Consider the following 12,512-nt stretch of genomic DNA (forward strand, 5'->3'; position numbering starts at 1 on the left):
TTCAAAACTGCTTCAAAGATCAAGAGTAGGCGGATGCAACTACTTGCCATAATCCCTAATTTTTGCCTAGATTGCCCCAAGGTGGGGTACTCAATCTACCAGGATAAATATTTTCTGTTTTATGTCTCTAACTTTTGCTTGGATCTCCCTTTCGGGTTTTCAATCCACTGAGACGCTCATTTTTTCCTAAGCCGCCCTTTCGGGTTTTCAACTTAGCGAGTTGTTCTTTTCTTTTTTAGGCGAATTATTTCTTGACTGCATCTTCGTTCACATGGCGAGTGAAATCTTCACCATCCATAGTTGTAAGAATCAAAGCACCGCCGGGAAAGGCTCTCTTAACAACATATGGGCCTTCATAATTAGGACTCCATTTGCTTCTAGCATTAGGTTTGAAAGATAGAATCTTCTTGAGAATGAGGTCACCTTCTCTGAACACCCGAGGCTTGACCTTCTTATCAAAAGATTTCTTTATTCTCTATTGATATAACTGACCATGACACATGGTAATCAATCTCTTCTCTTCAATCAAATTCAATTGATCATATTTGGTCTAACACTACTCAGCTTTGGTCAACTTGGCTTCCATCAAAACACGCAATGATGGGATCTCAACCTCTACGGGGAGCACCATTTCCATGCCATAAACAAGAGAGAAAGGGGTTGCCCTTGTTGAAGTGCGGACGGATGTACGGTACCCATGCAAAGCAAACGAGAGCATCTCATGCCAATCTTTATATGTCACAACCATCTTCTGGATAATCTTCTTGATGTTCTTGTTCACAGCTTCAACAACCCCATTCATCTTGGGTATATAGGGAGAAGAATTATGATGTGCAATCTTGAAGTCTTTGCAAAGAGCTTCCACCATATTATTATTCAAGCTCGATCCATTATCAGTAATGATCTTTATTGGCACACCATAATGACATATAATCTGCATACGATACTGCTTCAACCTATTTTGTGAAGTAATCAATAGCCACCAGAATGAAACAATGTCCATTCGATGCTTTGGGATCAATCACGCCAATCATATAAATACCCCACATGGAAAAGGGCCATGGAGAGGAAGTGACATTCAACAGTGTCGGAGGAACTTGAATCTTACTGCATAAATTTGACACTTATGGCATTTCTTCACAAATATGCAACAATCAGATTCCCTTGTCAGCCAATAGTAACCTACTCTCAACATCTTCTTTACCATAGAATATCCATTGGAATGAGTACCAAAGGAACCTTCATAGACTTCAGTCATCAACATGCCTGCTACCTGTTTATCCATGCATCTGATCAAAGTCTTCTCAAAGTCTTCTTATCTTTCAAAGATGCCCCAGACGGCTAAATATGACTTTGGAGGAAACATTTGATATTATAATACCATGGCTTTTCATCTTTGACTTCTTCAATAGTAAACACATGAGCTAGCCTATCAAGACGCATCACAGTCAAATTAGGAACTTTATTCAAAGACTTCACCATAATCATGGAAGCTAACGTTGCAAGAGCATCTGCCATCCAATTTTCATCTCGAGGGATATGATGAAACTCAACCATTGTAAAAAAAGTTGATATCCTCCTCACATAATCTCTATACGGTATCAAACCGGGTTGATTCGTCTCCCATTCACCTTTGATCTGATTTACAACCATAGAAAAACCCAAAGATAAGAATTTTTCATATCAAAACTAATAAAATGCTAGAGATTACAGGTAAGGGGGTTGGTTACACAGAGGGAAGGTGTTAGCACCCAAAGTGTCATAGGTACTCCTAGGGAGCCCTTTTTCGTGTGCAAGTGTTTTGGTCAAAATGATGTTTGATAAAATATAAACTGAGGGGATGAGGAAATAATTCATTAATTATATTTTGGGGTTTGACAAGACCTTCGGTCCTATGCCTACGTACCAACATAAAAATGAGGGATCAAAACCCCGTAGTTCGTGGTAAAAATTTCAAAGAAGTTGGTAAATGTATTTTAACAAAAGTTTAACAAGAAAAGGTACAAAAGGCCAAAGATTTGAATGGGGTTGTTAGTTCTTTTTGTCCTTTTGAAATTAAAGTCAATATGGTAAAGTTCACTTACAAGTTTGATTTTAAGAAAAAAAGTTTAAAAATTCATTGGCATAAGGCTAATGTTTCTAATCATTAAAACATGTCTAAGTTGAAAAACACAAACAAAGAAAGTTTTTGAAAAGAGGAAGAGATTTGAAATTAAAGAAGTGAGAGGAGATGAAGGGATTATCCTATACAAAAATTAAAAGTTAAGAGTTGAAAAGATCTGACCAATCGGATGCAATCCAACAAACAAGAATGTCATATAGAAACCCATTTTCCTTTGGACTTTAGCAGGCAACAAACATAAGAAATATCCAAGAAAACCATATGAAGACTAAGGCATCAAATAAAGATAGCTATAATATCCGAGCAAGCATTCCAATAGCTGATAGTCTTCAAATGTATCAGATGAAATGTTCCTTGGTGAACTCAGAAGCAGTAATCAGACATCAATAATAATAATAGTATAACAATTAAGCACCAAGACAAAGTGATAGATGAACATAGTGGCACTTCAGGCTTGCATTTAATGAAAGGCATTTTCAAAGATAACTTAGTCTCAGATAGTGGAATTGGCCAAGTCCTTTAGCATAAGGAATGTTGCCTAATTCTAAGTCCAAAAGTTCAGATCAGACCCAACAGTCCACCAAGATGTTTTTAGAGTTTTTGTTGTTATTAAGTATTTTAAGGTCCTAAGACCACAAACAAAAACAAAGACAAGAAAACAATATATACAATCACAAGATATTGCTAAAATAAGCAAAGTGAAAAGGACTTGAAACATAAACAAGTTGCATGAAGTGTAAATGGCAATGAATGATAAAGGTATTGATATTTAAATTGCATAAAGTAAATGACTTGAAAGTAAAGCAACATTAATAAAAACTTAGTCAATGGTTAGTCAAATATTAGTGAATAGTTTTAATTATTTAAGTCATTCTTTGGAGAACACTCAACCATTCATTCACAAGTATGAATCCATGAACCAAGACACCATCCATGAGAAGGGCTCCAACTAGGATAAATCAACAAGTATGCCACTAATTTTTTTGAATGGAAAAAACGTCAAGTTTTCACACAATTCCATGAAGAATGGGAGACTTACAATCTCACTTACTAGAATGCTATGCCTTGCGAGACAAATTTAGCTCTATGTTAAGCAATCGTAATTGGAATTATGTAGAAGTCACAACTATCTGAGGTCGGGCAACAAAAATATAGTTGTTAATGCATGTTAGAGATTTGGTACAAAGAACCAAACTCCTAAAACATACCACACACTAAAAAAAAGGGAGGGACCTATCTCAATCAGACTTGTGTTGATTCATCTGACACCCGGGACATTGATGAATAAACTAGCATTTAAACATTAGAGAAATCATTGGTCAATGATGGATTGGGGAAGAATAGGGATGGAGATGAAGAGTGAAGGGGAAATAGAAACCCAAATTGATCATAGACGGAATTTCATCTGATCAATACTATCCATTCATTTTGGGAGATGAAATGTATATTTCATCAATCCCCTAAATCCAATAGTATTGGTCAAACAAAAGTCAAATCAACCATGATCAAGGCCAAACATAAAGTCAAACATCACAAGACCAATTAAATGGCTCAACATAATTTTTAAACAATTATTCAATTAAAAATCAAATTAAAAATGAATTAAAATGTATTGTTAAATGGACAAAACCTCAAATCCCTTCAAAACACCAAATAAATGGCGAAGGGATTTATCCTAGTTCAAACAATGTCAAAGGACCTTAAACAAAAAAAATCATAATTTTTGGAAAGTCAAAAGTATTTTAAAATATTTAAAAACAAGTCAAAATCCATTTAATTCATAAAAAATATCAAAATTAATCCAAAAAAATGATTTTAATTCAAAATATGGAAGAGGAAAATATTTAAAGATTTTTGGTGAAAGTCAGATATTTTTTGGATTAAAAATAAATTTAATATGAATTAAACAAAATAAAGGGATTAAATGAAAAATCAGAAAATATAAAGAAATTATAAAAAACGAGGGCCATCAGATCTCCCTCATTAATTGAGGTGGCAGATCTAATGGCTACGCGCTAGAGTGCACTTAACACGTGATTCAAACGTGTAGCAACATGTGTTTAACATAGTAAGGGCCCTGATTAGAACGTGGAATCAAGATCAAGTGGTTGGGACACTGCCAACACACCTCCGGAGCTAGCGCTCCGGTCATCTTCTCCGGTGGACCTCACCGGACTGGTCCACCACCAACCACCACCAAAATAAAAAGTGAGTACATTATTTTAAAGAAAACATGCTCAGGAGCTCAAATTTGGCCTCAATTTCACCCAATTTTCCAAGTATATTGAAAGATACGTGGACTTGAAGTTTGAGGTGCATGATCTGAATTGCTTCGATTTGACCTCAAAGCAACTCAATCTGGTTGCCTACATTGGTAGGACTTCAGCCAACCAAAAACTACTTGAAATAATAAAGAATTGAGAGAGAATCGAAGAGAGAAAGTTTCACAAAATTTACCTTCTATTTGCAGTGAAGAAGCTTGATCTCAATCTCAATTAGCTTGGGCTTGCTTCTACTTGTTTACAGGAAGTGGAATGGATGCTCAAATGGCTTGGATTCTTGGAGTTTCAACTTCAAAACAGAAGAGAAATTGAAACTCAATTTTCAATTGAAAACCTTCAAGATTATTCTTTAATGGAGGTGAGGGTGTTTGCAGTTCAAATCTTGGGCCATGTCCCCTTCTTCTGAGCAAGAGAACATGTATATATAGGCTCCATGGTTCATTTCTACACCAAACCAAAAAATGTCAAAAATAGCAATGTTAGTGCATGCTTGCATGGGCGTGTGATAGGCCCATGGAATGATTGGAAAAGGTCCATAATTGTGTATGAATGATGCTGAAATCTTAACATGAGGCCATGCAATTGTACTTGAGAATTGGTCATGTGATTTATCCAAATGGGACCATGAAATGTAACCATCCGCAAGTCCTTGTAAAATGCTCCAAATGCCATGATCTTAGACTCTTTGGAAAGGTGACATAAAGGGGTACAACTTTTATGTTGAAGAATTTTCCATTTTGAACTTGGATCATGATGAAGTTTGAGGTGGAAGTTCGAGAAATCAAACATGGTTGAAAATTTTCTAAGTACAAAGTCAAATGACCACTTCTTCCACCTTGAATAACTTTTGCTATGATCTCCAAATGAAAATGGTTTCTTCACCAAAGTTGTATGTATTTCATTCTTATTTAATTTGGTCAAAAAATTTACACCATTTGGATTTGACATGAGGGAGTTATGGATTTTAGAAGTTGAGGAAAATTGCTTGTTCAATGGTAATGGCCCAAAATGACCTATAATGTTTCCTCTTGAAACATGTGTTTTCAATTGGAATTTGACATTTATCAAAGAATAAAAGTTGGAGAATACATCTTGTAGTTCATCATGAAACTTGGATTACCTTCATATCATAAACATTGAGCAAGTTATGGTTCTTGGAAGTTGACCTTCTAACTAGGGCACAAACAAAATGACCTAACATCTTTCACCATACAAAATGACTCTCCAATAAAAATGAGCTCTTTATGTCAACATGAAAGTTGTTTTGAATGTTATAAAGAGTAACGTTTTTCTTGGAATCATTTTCATATGACAAAAATTATAGGAGATAGGGTCTAGGGAACCCCAAATTTGACCAGTTGAGTTTCTCTGGTCAACCTCTTTGAACCAACTTGCAAACTTGAAGTTCTCTTGATCTTTGGGGATCATGGAGAATCATATATGCATAAGATGATGTATAATGAATTATCCCTTGACATATTTGACCAATTGGTAAAGAAACTTGTTGAGTAAGTCACACAAGATACCTAGATGATATAGGGCTTCCAAGGCAAACAAGCTTCAAACTCTTGATGAATTCTTGATCAAAATGATAAATTAAGAACATGGGGGTTCATATACAATACTTAGAACCAATATGGACCTCTTCTTGATTGATCTCTTGCCATGAGGATCTCAAACCCTAGTTGTGAGCTTGATGAGGCACAGTTACACACACACACACACACACACACACATACACACACAAACACACATATAACCTACAAAAGAAAAAAAGCTACACATAGACATATATTTGGTTTTTTGGTTAGTAAACAAAAGAAAATAAAGTATGATACAATCAAAAGTGCCTGGTGATCTCTCCCAATGCAAACCCAATGAATAAGGGGCGAGGAGGATGCCAAGGTGCGATCCCAAAGCCAATGAAAATGATGAGATAACATGGGGGATATTAGGGTAAAAATTAGGGTCTTACAGCTTCCCCTATTTAAGGACATTCTAGCTGAGGATGTGAAGGTTAAAATCTTCGTATCAACTTAGTAGAATGGACTTAAATAACAATATAAAGAAACAAATTTTGACCCCTAAGAGACCTCATGATGCATATGATATGAATGTTAAAATAATATTTGTGGGGAATATATTGGCACAAAGGAAAAGAATCTAGAGAGACCGAAAGTCCACAGGAGTAGAATGGATTCCATAAGAAAAACTCACTGAGGAGACATAGACTTTGCAGGATAAAAATCTATGCGTAGGCCAGGCTACAACTTGAAAACTACTAGAGACACGAGGGGATATTCATGAAAAATAAATCAATGTAAATACTCGGACTGGGGAGAAGGGAATCTGCATGTATCAGGATAACACCAATATGTAGCGGGGTATTCGTTACCTTTAGATTTATTGACTAAATCAAAAGTAAATCATACAATTCGAGTCGCCACCGCACTTCTATTTATCCAAAGGAAAGGTTAGAAAGCGAACAAAAACCGAGAAGTTTTATCAAATCAAAAACTAATAAAAATGTCAGAGATCTGGGTAAGGGGGTTGGTTATGCAATGGGAAGGTTTTAACCACCCAAAACATCCTTAGTACTCTAAGGGAGCCCTTTTTACAAATGTTGTATGGTAGGTTGGTATTTGTGAAAATATTTGTGCAAACATGATTGGGAAGATGAGAAAAGAATATACAAGTTATTTACAATTTTGTGTTTGAATGGATAAACCCATTGCCTACGTACCATCTTAAAAAAGAGTAGGATCAAAACCTCGTAGTTCGGGGTAAAAATCTCAAAATAAGTTGGTGAATTGATTGGTCAAAAGCCTTAAGGTCTTTTGTTATCAAAGGGATAAAACTCAACCTAAAACCACAAATCCACCATGTGAGGAGAGCTTCAACATGCTAGTGAGGGGTTAACCCTATAATAAGCATGGAAGACTTATAGTCCATCACTAAGGATACAAGTGAGTATTATATCAACCTCTAGGATAACTCAAACCTAATAGCTAATGTTTATGAAAAGCTTTAAAACACATGGTCATTGGAACCACAAAAACAATTGAGTGAGTTGTATTTACAAATGAAAAGTATTCACAAAATAAGGTCAAAGTTGACTTAAGATTCAATTCAAAATAAGTGTTATGAAAAGAGTTTGAAAAATCAAAGGCATAGTGCCTAGGTTTCTAATTTTGAAAACAATGTTAATGTTTGCACAAAAAGTTTGGCTTGGGTTAGAGTGGAGAGAAGAAGAGAAGGGCTAGCTCCTAAACATGCAAAGATGAGGGAAGAGAAATAAAACCACTTGGAGTTCCCTTCTTGAGATCATAAAGATAATCCAAGTTGCTCCTTTCCTTTGGATTTAGCAAGCAATAAGCAAATATCAATCAAGCTCCTAGGACTCTTCCAATTGGCTTTTGTATCTCTTGTCTTGGATGTCCATGACAATGGTTCTTCTAATTGGATCAAGTTTAGGATCCCTATCACACAAGAACACACAAATCAAAAAGTTCCACAATGCAAATAAAAGAATGGACAAAAGTGAGTTTAGAATTAGGGTTCTTTCAATTCATCTTCAAGATTAAGCATTCTAAAGGCATGAGGCCTAGTTGCTCTTCAACATATATAGCATTCTAAAGATATGAGACCTAGTTGCTCTTGAAACTCCATTTAGCATAGGTAAGGTCCTAAATCTAAGTCCTTTCTCCATTTGCATTGGGTTCACACAAACAAAAACAAAACAAGCACAAGGCAATAATATATACACAATAATATGCTCAAGTGAGCAAAAGGCAAATTGTATTAACATAAACATGAGCTCAAGTGAGCAAAGGGCAAAAGACAAATGAATTAATGAGAAAGAAATTAAATTGCATTAAAGTAAATTGCAAGAATTAAATGCTTGAATTAAAATTTATTGATTAGTGTAAGACCCTAATTTTGTCCCTAAGATCCCTCATGGCATCATAGCATTTCATTGCATAGCCTCAAGGATCTTTGAGCATCTTGGCTTCCTTTCCCCTTTGGGTAGGGATCTCTTTTGAGTGGTTTTGATCACCAGGCATACTTGCATTGTATATCATTGCTTTTATCATTTCATTTACTAACAAAAAGTACAAAAATATGTCATTAATCTTTGTTACTTGCAGCTCAAGCAAACACAGGTCAAGCACTTCCTGAGCATCCTTTGTGCAAGAGATGATGGTATTTTCTTGAGATGTGGACCATATGATCATTTTGATGAGCTTATATGAGTTATGGTTCCATTTTGGAGCATTTTTCCCAAGTGCTGGAGATTCAAATTCATCAAAGCATTTTCAGGTCATCTGAGGACCAAGACAGTCAACTGTACAATCAACTGAGGATTTTGAGGATGAGGAGATGATTGAAATACCTTATTCATGTTCAAAAAAGGTTCATTTGACATTTCAAACACCTATCCTGAAGAATTTGAGGTCATGTCAAAAATTTCCAAAAATGGAAAGTGACCTGTAATTTCGAGTTTCCAAAAATGGCAAGTTTTGGTCCACATTCAACTTGACTTTCCAACATCAAAGAAGCTTCAAATGGATTTTTGTTGAACATGAAAGTTGAAGATATTTCTCTCCCATTTCCAAAAAGTCCAAGATCATGAGCATCTGATGAATGGTTGAAGAATTATGATCAAATTATTGCCAAGTGTGCATGGAAGTTCAACATGGCATAACTTTTGATCCAAAACTCCAAATTGGTCCACTCTTTTTGCAACATGCTCCTTATGACCAATATTTTCCAAATCAAACATTGCATTGCATGAAATTTATTCACATGATCATTTGTCCATGCATGAACATTTTGGAGGAAAAATTAAGAAGTTAAATTTTGTTGATCATGCATGCAAAATACCAATTCTATGTTGATTATTGGCTAATTTTAAGTGATTTCAAGGCCCAGCATGGCACTGTTCACGTGTAGCATGTACATGCTAAGCTCACTTGCATTTTTTGCACTACACCTCCTATGTCACTAATCATGTTTAGCTTTGGCTTAATTTTCGTTTCAGTATCATTAACACACCATATAAAAGCAAAACCCTAATTTCATTGGAGACAAACAGAACTCAGATCTGAAAATTTCCAAATTTCTTCCAAAATTTCTCTCTTCGAAAATCTGAATTTCTTGACACAAACCTTCAATCTCTTTGCATATTCGTGACCCCTGTGTAATTCTGAGCAAGAATCATCATCTGGACTGTTCATTTGAGCTGGATTTCGAGCCATACAAGCACATGAACATGAAGATGGAGTTCTGAAATTGAGTTGGATTTGAATGCTTTCAGTCGCTTCTTGGTGCATAAAGCTTCATAACAAGAGTAAAGGAGAAGATCTAGACACTTTTGAGAGCTTGAATCCACGATTTCATCATTCTGTTCTTCAAGAGGTTAAAATTCGATCATCACCTTTCTTCTTTTTATGCACATGATATTGTAGATCTTTTCATGCTGATTATCCTGATGCTTTTAGAATTTGAAATGGTTGAGTATTGATTGAGTTATGCTGAGTAGAAGTTTTGAATGCAATTATGTTTCTCTTCGATTTGCACTGGTTAGGAAGAATTAATGTTAATTGAGCCTGGATTTGGAATGTGCATGAGATAAGCTTTCGATTGGTATGAATTTTATGTGATTCTTGAAATAAAATTTGTTGAGTGTACTGTAGCACCACCGTCTCAACGAAGAAGACGGTGGAAACCACCGCTCCCTCCGCCGTCTGCAAGCGCTAGGGTTTTTGCCCTGTGTATTGCTTGCGTGGCTCTTGCATGGCGAAATCATTGGCTGTTGTTCCTTGGACTTTTCCACGCGTGCTCTGACCACGCTGACTGGGCGCCACATCAATTAATAGAACGTTGCGTTTCGTAGCTAGCGCGCTGAACCTCCCTTCGATTCCCATCGTTGGCAATTTGGAATTTATTTTGTTCAGCGCTTGATTATTTTTGCTACATGGTTCGATTCTCTCTGGCAGCATTTTTCAAATTAACCCAATCAATTTCATTTCCCTCCATTTATCATGTGCTTTCTTCATTTTTATTTCAATATTTTCATCCAACTTCAAAAAATCATAACAAATAGAAAATGAATCCAAATCACTTCCAATTTTTTGCTACATGTTCATATGAATGTATATTATTTTGTGATGCTGATTTCATGATTTTATCATTTCTGGAATTTTAAATGTGATTGATTATTTGAACATGAGTGCAAATGTGACATGTTGTACCAATTCTCTTGTGAAATGCTCATACATTGGCCAATTGCTTTAAAATTTGGTATGTTGATTCCTAACATGTTGCATGATTTTTGAGGCTTGGTTTGCATTTTTATCATTTTTCATCTCTGTTTTGGACACATGAATGTATGGTGTGACAATGTGTGTCACACAATTTGATGTTGGTCTTGTTCATTTTCATATACATGTCAATTGAGCTTTTCTGATTCCAATTTTTTGCATGCTGCTTGTGTTTAATATGTTGTGTGTACATAAAAATTTTCATGATTGTTTGATTCATTTCTGTTTTAATATGGAATTTTCATTCTTGAGGTCCAATTGTGTGCTTTGTGATTGCCTTTGCCTTATCATGCTCATTGATGGCTTTGCTTATTGATTTGGATTTGATCCTTTTTAGGACATGTTCATGCTTGATTAAATGTGCTTCTTGTTGAACATCAACTTCTGTTTTGACTTTTTGCTTTGCCTTTGACCCTAGTCTTTGCACTAGTGGTTTGTACTCATCTTTTGAGCTTTGTATTTCAGGTTCAAGCAATTAGCTATAATGGTTGATGTGATCTCATTACTTGAGATGCAAGTTACTTTGGTTAACTAACTTTGATTGTGTTGTAGGTCTTTTGGTGGTGAACTCACTTGAGTGATTGCCTTTTAGGACTTGCTTTATGTACATATTGGAAACCACTGTTGGTTTTGTCTGTTTTCTGTTTGTTTGCCTGAGTTACTAATTGACTAGCCTTTTGTACAGGTACTTTAGTCGCTTTTAGCTCATTGCTTGAGCTTTGCTTTGCTTGTGGTTGGTTTACCACTTAGGTAACCTCTCTAACTCCATGTAGTCTGGAAGCCCTGTCGTTTCTGTTTGGCAGGCATTTGGCTGAAGTCCTCCTTAAGAGGCAATGATTGTGTTTGTTTATGGTTGAGCTAAAGACCTCTAAATGAGGCATGGTTACATGTTAAGACCTCCTAAGTGAAGAGGCAATTGGCAGATAGAAGGGATTTGCAATCAATCCCCTGCTATTCAGTTGAGTCTTTCATTATGCTCACACTACGTGCTGATGCTTTTGAATAAACACCCAAAATCTTGTATAGAGTCAGTCATGTGGAATATGATTCCTCATTCTGGATCCCCACACCTTCTTTGTGTTAAGCTCACCCAGGCCAGGGTTAAGAGCTATGAGGTCTAACCCTCATTTCCTTTCATCAGCTTCACCCTAACTCTCAATGTTAGTGGTTAAGAGCTTCAAAAAACACCCATACAGTTTTGGCTTATTTGTTGAGGTTGATATGACCCCTTGACTAAAGCCTAACCAATTTGTCTGAGCCTCTTGTTTGTGTATAGAGTGTGATACTTGATTGCTTGTTTGCTCATTTGTGAATCATTCATATGTTTGCTTTTCATGCATATTTTGTTTCTTTTGTGGAGTCAGATGTAAGACCATTGATTGGCTATCTGTTTCCTGTTTCTATTGTGGAGTTAGATGTAAGACCATTGATTGGCTATCTGTTTCCTGTTTTCTTTTATGGAGTTAGATGTAAGACCATTGATTGGCTATCTATTTCCAGCTTGTTTTTGGAGTTGGATGTAAGACCATTGATTGGCACTCCATTTCCAGTTTGTTGTTCTCTTATGAGACCCTGCTTATTTGCTTATTACTTTGTGTTGCCTAATTCCAAAGGAACTTACTTGGATCATTTCTATGATCTTGAGAAAGCAACCATGTTTGTGGCTTTGTCCCTTAACCCTCACCTTTTGCATGCTTAACCTCGATCCTTTTGCATCCTTAACCCAAAACCAGAAAACTTTTGTGCAAACATCTGACTTGTTTTCAAAACTAGAAACCTAGGCCT

This window comes from Lathyrus oleraceus, chromosome 2 (genome assembly GCF_024323335.1).
Source record: "Lathyrus oleraceus cultivar Zhongwan6 chromosome 2, CAAS_Psat_ZW6_1.0, whole genome shotgun sequence".
NCBI lineage: Eukaryota > Viridiplantae > Streptophyta > Magnoliopsida > Fabales > Fabaceae > Lathyrus > Lathyrus oleraceus.